Genomic DNA, 13,470 nt, shown 5'->3' on the forward strand with positions numbered 1-13,470 from the left:
TAGCACATAACCACGATGTATGCAAACAGAGAGAGAGAGAGAGAGAGAGAGAGAGAGAGAGAGAGAGAGAGAGAGAGAGAGAGAGAGAGAGAGAGAGAGAGAGAGAGAGAGAGAGAGAGAGAGAGAGAGCGGGAGAGAGAGATAGCACGTGCAGGCGCACCTCCTAGAGCGGAGTGTTACGCTGGCACGGTGAGAGAGAAGAGAAGAGAGGAGAGAAGAACAACACGGACACAGGGTGCAATCTCCCCCTGTGCAAGAGTGACTATTTCCCTCTTGCACGTATTTCATTTATAGATTTCTTGAATGGTCAAATTGAGTACAAAATCGTCGGCCGGTCATAAATGGCCAAAGCTCATAAATAGCACTTTGAATAATAAAATGTATATAAAATATGATATCCTTTGCAATAGTCTAGCTCTGTGAAGCGTTTTCCACCTGTCACAGCTGCAATAAATAATAAGATATCAATTCCATAACATACCTCTCCGTTGGAAAGCAACTGTCCTCAGTTGCGAAGATAAAAATCTGCAAACAATACTTGTCAAAAACAATGATTAGTATGTTGTGTCAAAAACATCACATAATGAAAAAAAAAATTATGAAACTAAACAACATTAGCTTATGCCTTCCATCATCCACATACTACCTATTCTAGTGTCCCATACCACTAGAATAAGCAGTGTATGTCATACCCTGATGAATCAGGATATCATTGGTCACACTCATCATTAATCTCGTAATGTCAAGTCTCATCACATAAACGCTGCCGTGATAAAGTAATCATCAGATGCCAAATCCCAATCCAATTCCAATTTCACAATATAAGTTCAAATCCAAAATATCTTTCATTTTCTATACCCGGGTAATAAAATCATACCAGTTACAGTGGTGGCCAGCCACTGCAGCATGATTTTGTGATTGGTGTTGCCTAAATTGGCGAATCTACACCAATAAGACGTGCTGCCTAAATTGGCGAATCTGCACTAGTGCTGCCTAAATCGGTGGATCTGCATTAGATATTGTTTAAAAATCACACATCTGAAGTTTATTATTGTGCTGCCTAAATCGGCAGATCTGCACCAAGATGAGTATCTACACACTGCCTAGATCGGTGAATCTGTGTGTGCGTGTGACCAATGGACTAGACCAGGCATAAAAAACAAAACATCTACTACCTGTTTGACACAAAAATTGGAGTATGCTTATGTGACAAAGTATCTACAAACAATTTTTATAGTATCCCAAAGCACCTTAGCTCACATGAGGAGCTGCATAGCTTACTGACAAATCATCTCAACAAAAACTTCTTTCAATACAATTAGAGGGCATGACCTTAGCAGTGTAAGAGGGTATCATAAAATCGGATAAACTCGGGTTAGGAGATTAGTACGAAAGCTGTAAAAATGAGTTTGCAAGATAAAGTGAAGAGATTACTTATCTGACGTCCTCGCATTATGGTCTGCATAGGTTTTTTTGAATCCTTAAATGAGTTAGAGAAATGTAACAGAAACAAGTGAAGATCATGATAAAAACCATTTGAGGAAGGTCAATCAAGATAGCGACTTTTATTTCCTTAAAATTGTGGTAAATGAAATAAAGGTAACGGTGTGGAGCAGTGATATTGTACAACAATTAGTAAAATATAACATTGAGTCATACGAAGAGGAGAAAACCCAAAAAATCTTCAGAATTTTATAAGTGCAATAATTTTAAGGCCCATTTATGAATGCCTGATATTGGACAACCGAAATTGATGAACAGAATCACAGAGAAGATCATGTGATATAGAACATTGCTTGTGTAAGTTGACCTTAATGTCACTAAAGAAGGAAACTACATTGGATAATAAATATGGGAATGGGTGGGAACTTGGAATAGTCATGAGTAGATATGGGACTTGTTTCAAAGTGTTATCTATCTTCGACACATACAAAAGTAATCATATCAATTGTAGTTTGGAATTACTACTATTCTTACCTATTTCATGCTAGGAATTGTCTTCTAAGGTGTGTTCGTAAAACCCTAAACAATATTTCTTAATGTTATCCTTGCAGTCTGACATAAACATGAAGAAGTGGATTAATATGTCCATATTTTGAAGTAAAAAAGAATGCTACAAAATTACCCTTACTTGAACCAACTTTCATTCGAGAAATAAATTGACTTTTCTTAAAATAATGAAGATAGACAACAATCAATCAACAATTTCTCAATCCATGATAAATCTAATTGGTGATATAAAATAAATAAACCCCGACATAATGGGATGAACAATTGATATGTAGGGATTCCGTTGAGTGTATTATTATTATTATTATTATTATTTTATTATAGGAGAAGGCCCCTCGGGATATGCCATCCCAAAAGAGGATGCCGGCCAAAGTCTGTGAAAACAATTGTGGCTAAGCATCATCATCATTGATTTACATATGTTGAGAGTATTTCCCCACATGGGGCCGCTTGATATAAGCAATTATACAAATGAATTGTGCGGTGTGCATTACCCACAAAGTCTTACTTAACAAACGAACACCAACTCAGTCTATTGTTGTGTCGTGTTTTGAGACTGTCTCGAGGGCATACGATATGATTGCTAGTAGCATGACGTAGCCAGTACTACTCACAAGTTAAGCTATTAAGAGAGAAAGAAACGAAATGAAATGTTATATTACGCGTCCTCAAAGTCCTATGGGACCAAACTCAAATAATCTTGATGGAGTGAATACAATGTCTAGATACAAAATAAAACTAAGTAAAGTAAATTTTTTGTTTTTTTGTTTTTTTTAAAAAGTTGAAACATCGTCGTCTTCTTCATGACTGGGAGGATGCCTGATAGCGGCATGTTGTCACTGAGAAAGTATTGAGGTCGTCACAGAAGAAGAGCTTTGTCAATGTCCGTGTCTGTAGGCAGACGTTCGGGGGGAGAGAGAAATGGCCGGGGGAGCACGGGGACAGGGGGAGCTTTTTTTTGTAGAGAGACAGCGAGTTTTGAGAGTAGATTGACCTTCATTATCCATAATATCCTCATGAACAACCTCAAGGAAAACACTACACGCGAGTGCCGACTGTCTCTAGAAGCCCGGTACCATGCACTGATGGCCCTTCAACTCGTCGCCAGGCATGCCTAGTGACAACATGGCTATATCTTTGAATGAAGGTAGTGCAATGCTGCAGGGCGGTCGCCAAAAGGCTGAGGTCTGTGTGTAGTTGCGGGTGTGCGCTATAGCTCAAAACTAAGGTCTCCATGTGAGTATTGTGGCTAGTGTGGGCGCCACTTGCAGACGAAGGGGAGAGAAAGTGATCATAGATGGGGAGGATGGATTGAGGTAATGCAAACCGCTGTAGGGGTGTCAAGTGTGATGAGAGGGAGACTAGAGAGAGAGGTAATTGGAGTGTGAGCACCACACGTAGACAGGGAAGGTGCTTCTGCCCTATGCCATGCAAGAACAAGAGAGAGAAATCTGTTGACGAGGGTGTGTGTGTGTGAGTGGGGGAGAGAGAGAAAATACATGCAGAGTGTAGACATAAAGCAATGGTATAGAGAGATACAATGTGTGTGGTCGTGGCCTACCAATTCCATGCACCTCACGTGGGGAAGAAAAAAAAAACGGGCAGAGAACTGCGCAAAAGAGAGAGAGAGAGAGAGAGAGAGAGAGAGAGAGAGAGAGAGAGAGAGAGAGTTTGCATGGCGGCTGGGTGGTGCATCTCGCGAACGGCCATGTAGAGCTCTTTGGCATGCAACTAGTAAATGGTGCGGCTCTGGTAGGCGCCGTCATAGACGGGTGACTGAGAGAGAGAGAGAGAGAGAGAGAGAGAGAGAGAGAGAGAGAGAGAGATAAGGGTTTTTGATGGCTCACGACTTGCATGGGCATGGGAGATTTTAGTGAGACCGCCAGTGGGCCAAAGAGAGAGAAAACGAGAAGCGCTGCCTGGAGTTGGAGGAATCAGGGAGTAAGATTTGGTTTGCCATGAGAGAGAGAGGAGAGAGAGAGAGAAAAGTCGTGATTGTAGAGAGAGATAGAGAGAGTGATTCTGTTATGGTTGGTGTCGAATGAACTGTCGGGCCTGCAGCTGTGCCTTCACCTGCTTTTGATGGCGCTACTGCCATTCGTAGTGCAAGGTTGTTGGTCTTAGAGGGCTGCGGATTTCGCACGTTTCGGTCACCAACTGGCTCGATTTATTTGGAGTTGCTTTACTCAATTTAGAATCAAGACCAATAACCTTGGGGGTGTTTTCCATGGTGCTTTACTAATTTTGCTTGCGGACAGTAATCACTACCGTGTTGACAACGATAATCATTACCTTAATGGTAGTAATCTTCTACATGTATCCCGATATCCCTTTGTGTATAATTGAGCTTGATACTAACATTCGGCGGATAGTTCTGTGAGCTCTCTCAACATGGATTCTATATAGTATTGAATTTTTTTTTCTTCTTCTTCTGCTTCTTTTAGTGCTATATACAATAAAATCCTATTCCCTATTTTTCCATGATCATATCGGGCTCCCTTGCATTCATCTTCGCTTCACTCTCACAAACGGTTTATCGTGATTACTTTAAATTAAACCCTCAAACTGATCACCATGTCGTGCAACTACATATGCACTCTAATGTTTAGAATATCATGATGCAAACTATCCTATTCTCTTTTCCTCATCGCAATTTGATAAAAAATTATCCTTAATGTACCCAAAAATATCAAAGATCTTCAAAAAAAAAAAACATGTCAATCAAAATAAAATCAAATGAAGCTAATCAGAGTTGTATACTTACTTGGATGCTGTATTCAAAACTTCAATGACTTGTTGTTACCAAGAGCGTAATCTTGGCTCTGATACCACTGCTACAGACAGAAGCCTGGTTGCCCTGCAAAATACTCGAAAATAGCACATAGCAAGACATAAACGACTAAATCTACGTACCTGCCGACTCGCATAGCACATAACCACGACGTATTCAAACAGAGAGAAAGATAGAGAGCGGGAGAGAGAGATAGCACGTGCAGGCGCACCTCCTAGAGCGAAGTGCTATGCTAGCACGGTGAGAGAGAAGAGAAGAGAGGAGAGAAGAACAACGCAGACAAAGGGTGCAATCTCCCCCCGTGCAAGAGTGACCATTTCCCTATTGCACGTATTTCATTTATAGATTTCTTGAATGGTCAAATTGAGTACAAACTCACCGGCCAGTCATAAATGGCCAAAGCTCATAAAGAGCACTTTGAATAATAAAATGTATATAAAATATGATATCCTTTGCAATAGTCTAGCTCTGTGAAGCCTTTTCTACCTGTCACAGCTGCAATAAATAATAATATATCAATTCCATAACAATAATGTCATGTTTTGAATTTTTTGGAGCGTACATGCTTATCAAAAAATTCCTTTTGCCGACATTTTTGAGGTGAGATAGAAGCTATTGCTTTCAAGCAAAGCTCATCTGGATTTTCAAGGTTATCTATACGCGAGGACATCTCATGACCTGTCCACTCTAGACATTTTGTTGTTCTTAGGATTGGGATAAAGAATTCTATAGGCAATATAGCATTAAGTCCAAACACCATGTTTTATGGTGTTGTGCCTATTGAGGTTTTGTAGGCAATCCTATACGCCCATCAAGTTGAATGTAGTTTCTGATTCCAATCCATTCTAGCCTCTGACACTATCTTAGTTAAGATTCTAGATAGAGTCTTATTTGTGGCTTTGGCCTGGCAATTAGCATGTGGGTGGTAGGGAGGTGACTTCTTATTAACTATCATGAATTCTTTTAGAATATTTTCAATTATCTCATTTATGAAATGTGTGCCTCAATCATTGACAATTTCTATAGATAGACTATATATAACAAAGACATTAGCTTCTATCCATTTTGTGAGATAATATGTGGCTACAATGATGTAATGTGTAAGGTCTCCGACGTCGAGCAAAAAGAACACCATTGTACCATGGAATAAACATAATGGAAAAAGTTACTATTTTTAGGAGTTTTCCAAATTCTGTCGGTGCCATGATGTTTAGAATGTTATAAAGCTTTCAAAAGCGAATTAAAATAATTTTTGTGGAAAACTTCCAAAAATAGTATGTTTTTAGTCATCCGACCCGTCTAGTTTTAACCGTCTCAAAAAACTGCACCCGTACCCCGAATTTGAAAAAAATGTATTTTCGGACATCGGAGACTGCTAAATATGGCAGGTACTCAGACATGTGCACCTTAGTTAGAGCTTAGTATAGCAAGTTCCGGTATTAAATTCTTATTTGTATTGCCCCCGTCTTAGGTTAAAATTTAATTTTCCTAAAGTTGTGCGGGGAGGCACCGGGACTCGGGGGCTGTGTGGGAACTGGCTCCAGGCCACTGCAGACTGAGTTTGGAAGTAAGAGGGCTCCCTCACACACTCACAGGGCTCGTGAGCTATTTTCCATGCAAGAGAGAGAGAGAGAGAGAGAGAGAGAGAGAGAGAGAGAGAGAGAGAGAGAGAGAGAGAGAGAGAGAGACTTTAGCAGGTTGGGACACTTGGTAAGTATGCAACTAGAGCTGCCATGCATGAAGTGAGTACTCCTCCAGATGCATAGAGCAGGAAAATTTGAATTTTTTAGCTTCTGAACCTATATAAGATCATACTCACACACACACAAGCACACATATATGCTCACACACACTCGGTACACACACATACACTCCTACACACACACATACCTTAATATCCCCTAAGATTCGTCCTTGTCTTACCATGAAAACACATTTTTTTGGATTAACACAAATCCTATATGTCCTGCATTTCTCGCATACCTTTTTGAGGTGTTGCACATGTTCCTCTCTTTGCAGAGAGTGTACACATAGGTCATCCATATAGATTTCCAAGAAATTCCTTAAATACTGCTTGAAGGCATGTGCCATGAATCTTTCAAATGTGGCAGTGCATTTGTTAACCCAAATGGCATGACACGATATGAAAATATGCCCCATTCTGTGGCAAATTACATTTTATGTTAGTCTTGAGGTGCAATTGCAAGTTGATTGTAACCAAAGAATCCATCCAAGAAGGAATATGCACGCTTTTTTGCCACTCGTTCAAGGACATGGTTCGTAATTGGCAAGGGTAGTTATCCCTTATTGTGGCTGCATTGACTTTTTGGAGGTTGACACACACTCAAAGTTTGGCATTATTTTTGGGTATGACAACGATTGGTGACACCCAATCACTGTGTTCTATCTCATAGATAAACTCCACGTCTTTCAGTTTATCAATCTCTTCCTTGATACGCTTAGCAAAGATATCATTGTACGTGTAAGGCCGTTGTCTACTTGGTTTTGCGTCAGATTTTAATGGGATGGTATGTTGACATATTGTCGGATCCACTCCCTTTAAGTCCTTTTAAGACCATGCAAACACATCCTTGAATTCTTGAAGAAGGTTGAGAAGTTTCTCTTCCTCATCTTAGCTTAGGTCTGTTGTTATGTATACAGGTTGTGGTGTCTCTCTAGGTTGTGCTAAATCTACTTTCTTCGGATCTTCCGGCCCATAATAAGACTCTTAGTCTCCTGTCGCTCTCTTATGGGCTATGTCAGCACTATCTTTTGATCTAGAATTGTGAACTTTCTGTAATGGGATGGTACACTTCTAATGTTTCTTCTATTGTCTTTCTCATTCTCTTTGTTGTCCTTTTTAGTTGTCCATACTTCCCTCAAGAGTCTTCTTGAGCTCTTGATACCTTTTCTTACGTTCAAGTTTTGTCAATTTTGGTTCTTCCAATCTCGATTGTGTTTCCATTCTTTTGGATTTAGTTTCTACCTTTAGCCTCTGAGTTCATTTTTCAACATCCCTAGGACTGTCTTTTGTCCTATGGTGTTGATTCTGAGAGAACCGAGCGGATATTTTCTTTTTAATGCAGTCTTTTGCCTTTACCAGAGATAAGAATTCCATTCTATTTTTAATGTTCGGCATTGGGTTATCTCTGGTCTTGTGAGCTTCTCTTTGTTTTTTGTAATGTGCTTGACGTCTCGATTTTTTATTTGGAAAATCATAAAACCTTACATGAGGTATCATTTCCTCTAGCTCACTAGGGTTGTCATAATATTCATTATCTGCATCATCCTCCAGTTCAAGATGATCTATAGAATCATGGAGCAGCTCTCCATTCATTTTTGGCTTATTTTCAGTTTTTCTTGATTGATCTGAGATTTTGTAATCATCTTCTTCTATTATCGTAACCATGTAATATGGAGCTACATCATATCCAACCTGGTCACAAAACTTAGTTGTTGGTCCCTCCGCAATAGCACACATCTAGGGTTTCTAGGATATGTGTCCATTATGAAGGTTCTAAGGAATCTTCGAAAAAAGGTTATGGAATGCATTCCATATCCTCAATTTCTCTGTCTAAAATACATTCTTCTTGTTTTAGGCTTCCACAATCGGATGCCACACACATCCATAACTCCTTCGGTTTTCCTAACCAGTCAGGAAGCTCTGACCCTACTAGTGTGGCAGAATCAAATTCTTCTACCGGGGTTCTATCGACATCTTTCTAGCTATGGTCTTTAAGGTTTATTCTTGTAGTAGTCTCCATGTGTCTGAGGTATATGTGATTGTAGCCCCAATCTTGGACCATCTTTAATTGTCTCATGAAGGGTCTTCCACGTATTAGGTTGTAGCTATTTTTCTTGCCAAAATCCACTATAGCAAAGGTATGCTCATACTCAATTTTGCAAGACGTAAAAACTATTTTCTCCGAAAGTCCTATGGGTCTCTCCATATAATCCTCATTCAGTTTTGCAGCTTCATTCTAGTGGTTTTCAAAGCCGTTTTTTCCCATTTCTTCCATACATCCTTTGTCACAATGGCCACACTCGCTTCACTATCAGGAATAGCCATGGTGGTAACACCTTCTAATTCAATCGGGAGCATGGTTTTGCCATTTTCCCCTTGACAATATTCTCATACCTTGTTTAAAGACATTGGTTGCATATTTACTTGGGGTTTTCTAATTCCTTGATTCCTTCCTGCATTCGTGAATTCCGATCCCTTACTCCATTTTTTTTGAGACATCTTCCTACCGTATTCCACACGCTAGGTCTTATTCTGAGAAGCTATGCTAGAGTAATGGTACAAGTTACTGGAGTTGATAAGAGTGTTATCAACCCCTAGGAGTCCACACCCTTCTTGATAGTGAGTTGTTGTGATGGTACAACTTTCACATCTGACTTTGCTTCATACTCTCCCATATATGATGGTAACATTTTCATAGATACAGGTTGGCTATCCCAAGATTTCATGAATCTCTTGTCTCCCTTATAAGAGTGCATCTCTAGATCTGCTTGAGTTCTTGCCTCAAATTCTTCAATAGGAGGCTCTTCTCCCATATTGGTTTTGTTCACCCTTTGGCTTAGTTCATTAGCTTTATTGGCCTTTCTCCAAAGATCATTTAAGCCCTCATCGCTTTTATTCAATTCAGGTGTGATACATTGAAACCCTTATGATGTTTAGTTTGCTGTGTTCAACATTATCCCAGGTCTTTCTATTGAATGTTCAGGTTTTAATTCAATTTTAGGAGTAACAGTTAGTCATTCTGATCTGTGTGTTGAAGGGTTCCTTTGTATCAGTACAGGAAGTTCTACCTCCTCCACGTGGCTCCTTGGAGTGGGTTCTAGTAAGGTTTGTGTAGTTTGGATCATCTCTTGACACATTTCGAGTCTCTGTTTTTCCAACTAATCATAGGGATATGTCATCCATTTTTGTTCCTGAGTTTGGTTGATTTTATGCCTTGGGTTGTATGCTTTCAAGAGTGGGTCTAGATGTTCATTCACTTTTTCCACTAGCACAGATCCACCTGATCCCGCACTTTTGGATTTCATTTTATTTTGAAGCTTGATATCTGTTGGTGTTTCTGGCTTTTGAAGTGCTCGTCTTTCAAGTGCAGCTAGCCTGTATTTTATTTGTTGTAATTCCTCTGTTATGACATTTTTTTCTCTTTCTTTCCTCACTTCTACCCATGCTTTTCTAGATTTCCACATGTTTCGTTGACTTTTCCATTCAATGCTAGGTGTTTTACATCCTAGTTCTTCATTTCCAAGTCCCCCTTTTTCTTTTTTGAGCCTGAGCTCATGTGATGACTTATATAGGTATTACTATTTCATTTTCATAACCATTGCTTGAAGGGGTAGCCTCCAAAATGTTTATGGTTACTTTTAATTTCTTTTTTTTGGATTTTTTGGGCTATCAGCAAACAATCAAATGAGTGATGTTGAAATCTAGAAAATACGCATTGAATCATACAATTTCCGAATGAGGACAGTCTTTCATAAGATGGTCGCCCCCACATTTATAGCAAGGTCCCAATGGTTTTCATGGAGCTCCTAGGTCACTCCTTGGGAACCCCTCTGTTGGTAAGATGATCTTGGTTCATTGAAACCTCCATTGTCTATGAATAACAATGTTCCTTCGTCCAAACTATATCTATTTTCTTCTATAGCCTATGCCGCGGTTGGTGGTCCAACATTGCCGATCATACTCCATGGTTCTGGCATTCTCCGCTCTTCTGGTGGGTAGTATGTTGGGCACGCCGTTGTTTTACTCAGCTCTTCATAATAGACAGGGAAAGGCACTAAGGCTTGTTTCGGTGGGTCTTCCACAGCGGGCATGTATCTCACACCTATCGGTCTTGTTGCTGGGAGTGGTGGTTGCTGCCCTAAAACTAATTGTGGTCTTTCAACCCCAACCGGCGGTCCTGACAAATTTTCGGCAGTATATCTAGGTACAGGTAGCACTTGAGGTCATTCTACTTGCGGCTAGGATACATACTATTGCTCTCTCGCATACCCTTCATTGTAGTAGTATTCCTCAGTAACATGATTTGTCCATTTTTGTTTGATGGCGTACCACTTTAATGGTTTAGCAAGTGGCTTGGCAAATGGGCTAATTCTCTTTAGCACTTCATCTATCTATTGTTCTTGATTTACTCCTGGATCATTTCGTTGTACTATCTTCTCAAACTTTGACCCACTTTGTTTAGATGATGAATCATCATCTTTGTCTCTTAGATCTCCAACTCTATAGATCTCACAATTATCTACAAGGAATAAAGCCTCTTAGGTTAACTCATTTAGAGTGGGGCTTTTCTTCATATGCAAATATTTTTGAAGATCTGCATTTCTCAATCCTTGGATAAATATCAACATTAGTTGGGATTTAGTAGGTAGTTCTTCCATTGGGTAGAACTTTACGTATCGTTTCAGTCGTAGGGCTGCCTTCCTAACAGCTTCTCCCTGTTTCTATTTAAAACTGTGGATTTGAGAGACAGTATTGTGGGTTATTCCCCTTTGAAAGAATTCCTCCACAAACTCATCAAAAATTTCTTGGATGGTCCCAAAATCTCCCCTTTCAATAGAGTCAAACCATGTGACTATGTCTTCCTCTAAGGTGACTCCAAATCGTGAAACTTGTGTATCAAAGTCTCTAACCTCTTCTGCTCGGATCACTCTAAAAAATGTTTCCACATGGTCTCTAGGATCCCCTTATCCTGAATACCTCTTGTGTACCCATTTCTAGACTTGAGACGGTCTAACACGTCTTTGTTCTACCAGTTGAATTGTGGAATTGTTAACCCTCACGGCTCACGGACACCCCATCACCTACGACGGACGTGTATTATGTATGATTTAGAGTCAGGTACCGGGCTTGTCGGTCCAATAGGGAAAGGTAGAGTGATCGTCGATGAGAGGCGCACTTTAACTTGGACATTCAAGGGATTAGTTGGTTAAGCATGGGCGCCCAAGTGTGAATGGGGTGAGCTCCTATAAAAGCCAACTAAACCTAATTTTTACTCATTCTCTCATTTGTGCAATTGAAGAGTGCTCTTGCTCCATCTCCATCTCCATCTTCTTCTTCTTCACCTCCTTGTGTGTGTGTGTGTGTGAGAGAGAGAGAGAGGGAGAGTGTGTGTGCGATCGAGCATTACGAAGGCACGGCGGCGGCGAAGCGGTTGAGCGCGGCACGACTGCAGCTTCTTCTTCATCGCGGCGAGGAATCCACCACGAAGGCGAGCGTAGAGCGGTGAGTGACACACCCTTTGTTCTCTTGAGCTTGCTAGTTTAGGCTTGTTGTGTGCTTGGAGCCGTCTGTGGCTCGCACACGGTGTATTGGCAAGTCCCTTGCTTCGACAGTGCGGCAAGGAGCGCACATCTTTGGCGCCGCATGTTAACCCTCACGGCTCACGGACACCCCATCACCTACGACGGACGTGTATTATGTATGATTTAGAGTCAGGTACCGGGCTTGTCGGTCCAATAGGGAAAGGTAGAGTGATCGTCGATGAGAGGCGCACTTTAACTTGGACATTCAAGGGATTAGTTGGTTAAGCATGGGCGCCCAAGTGTGAATGGGGTGAGCTCCTATAAAAGCCAACTAAACCTAATTTTTACTCATTCTCTCATTTGTGCAATTGAAGAGTGCTCTTGCTCCATCTCCATCTCCATCTTCTTCTTCTTCACCTCCTTGTGTGTGTGTGTGTGTGTGAGAGAGAGAGAGAGGGAGAGTGTGTGTGCGATCGAGCATTACGAAGGCACGGCGGCGGCGAAGCGGTTGAGCACGGCATGACTGCAGCTTCTTCTTCATCGCGGCGAGGAATCCACCACGAAGGCGAGCGTAGAGCGGTGAGTGACACACCCTTTGTTCTCTTGAGCTTGCTAGTTTAGGCTTGTTGTGTGCTTGGAGCCGTCTGTGGCTCGCACACGGTGTATTGGCAAGTCCCTTGCTTCGACAGTGTGGCAAGGAGCGCACATCTTTGGCGCCGCTGCCGGGGATATGCCCTACACTAAGCTCGGTTAGCACTTTACGCTTCCTTGTGGTGCAATTTCTATCATAGGAAAGGCAGGGAAGGAGTGTTTGGAGATTTCTGTTTTTTGCGTTTTCTGCAATTGCTGTCAAGTTTCAATTTCTGCTATTGTCTGCGTTTTTTCAATTTCCGCAATTTCTGCATTTTCAAGTTCGGCGGTTTCAATTTCTGTAAATTTTTGCATTTCTGCGTTTTTTTAATTTTCCACAATTTCTGTATTTTCTGCAATTTCTGCGTTTTTTCCTGCAATTTCTGCAATTTTCTACAATTTCTGCATTTTTTGCATACCTGCGTTTTCAATTTCTGTATTTTCTGCACAAAAAAAAAAAGAGTTTTTTATTTTTTCTCCCATAAAAAAATTTTTTTTTGAAAAAAAAAAATTAAAAGGAAAAAAATTCGGAAATTAAAAACGCGAGTGAGTGGGCGGCGAAATATTTCGAAAATAAAAAAACGTGACTCTTAAAACGGACGGGTTGGTTTGTATAAAAGATAGATCGGGATCGGGATCATTTTCCCAAGCCCAAGCCCAAGCCCCAAGCCCAAGCCCAGGCCCCAGTCCTCAGTCTTATGATATATACTAGACTCACTCTTATATATATACCCTACTCCCTCAAGAGAGAATGAGAGCATGTGGGACAAGTC

The sequence above is a fragment of the Adiantum capillus-veneris genome, chromosome 16 (assembly GCF_014529385.1).
Source record: "Adiantum capillus-veneris isolate H3 chromosome 16, ASM1452938v2, whole genome shotgun sequence".
Taxonomy (NCBI): Eukaryota; Viridiplantae; Streptophyta; class Polypodiopsida; order Polypodiales; family Pteridaceae; genus Adiantum; species Adiantum capillus-veneris.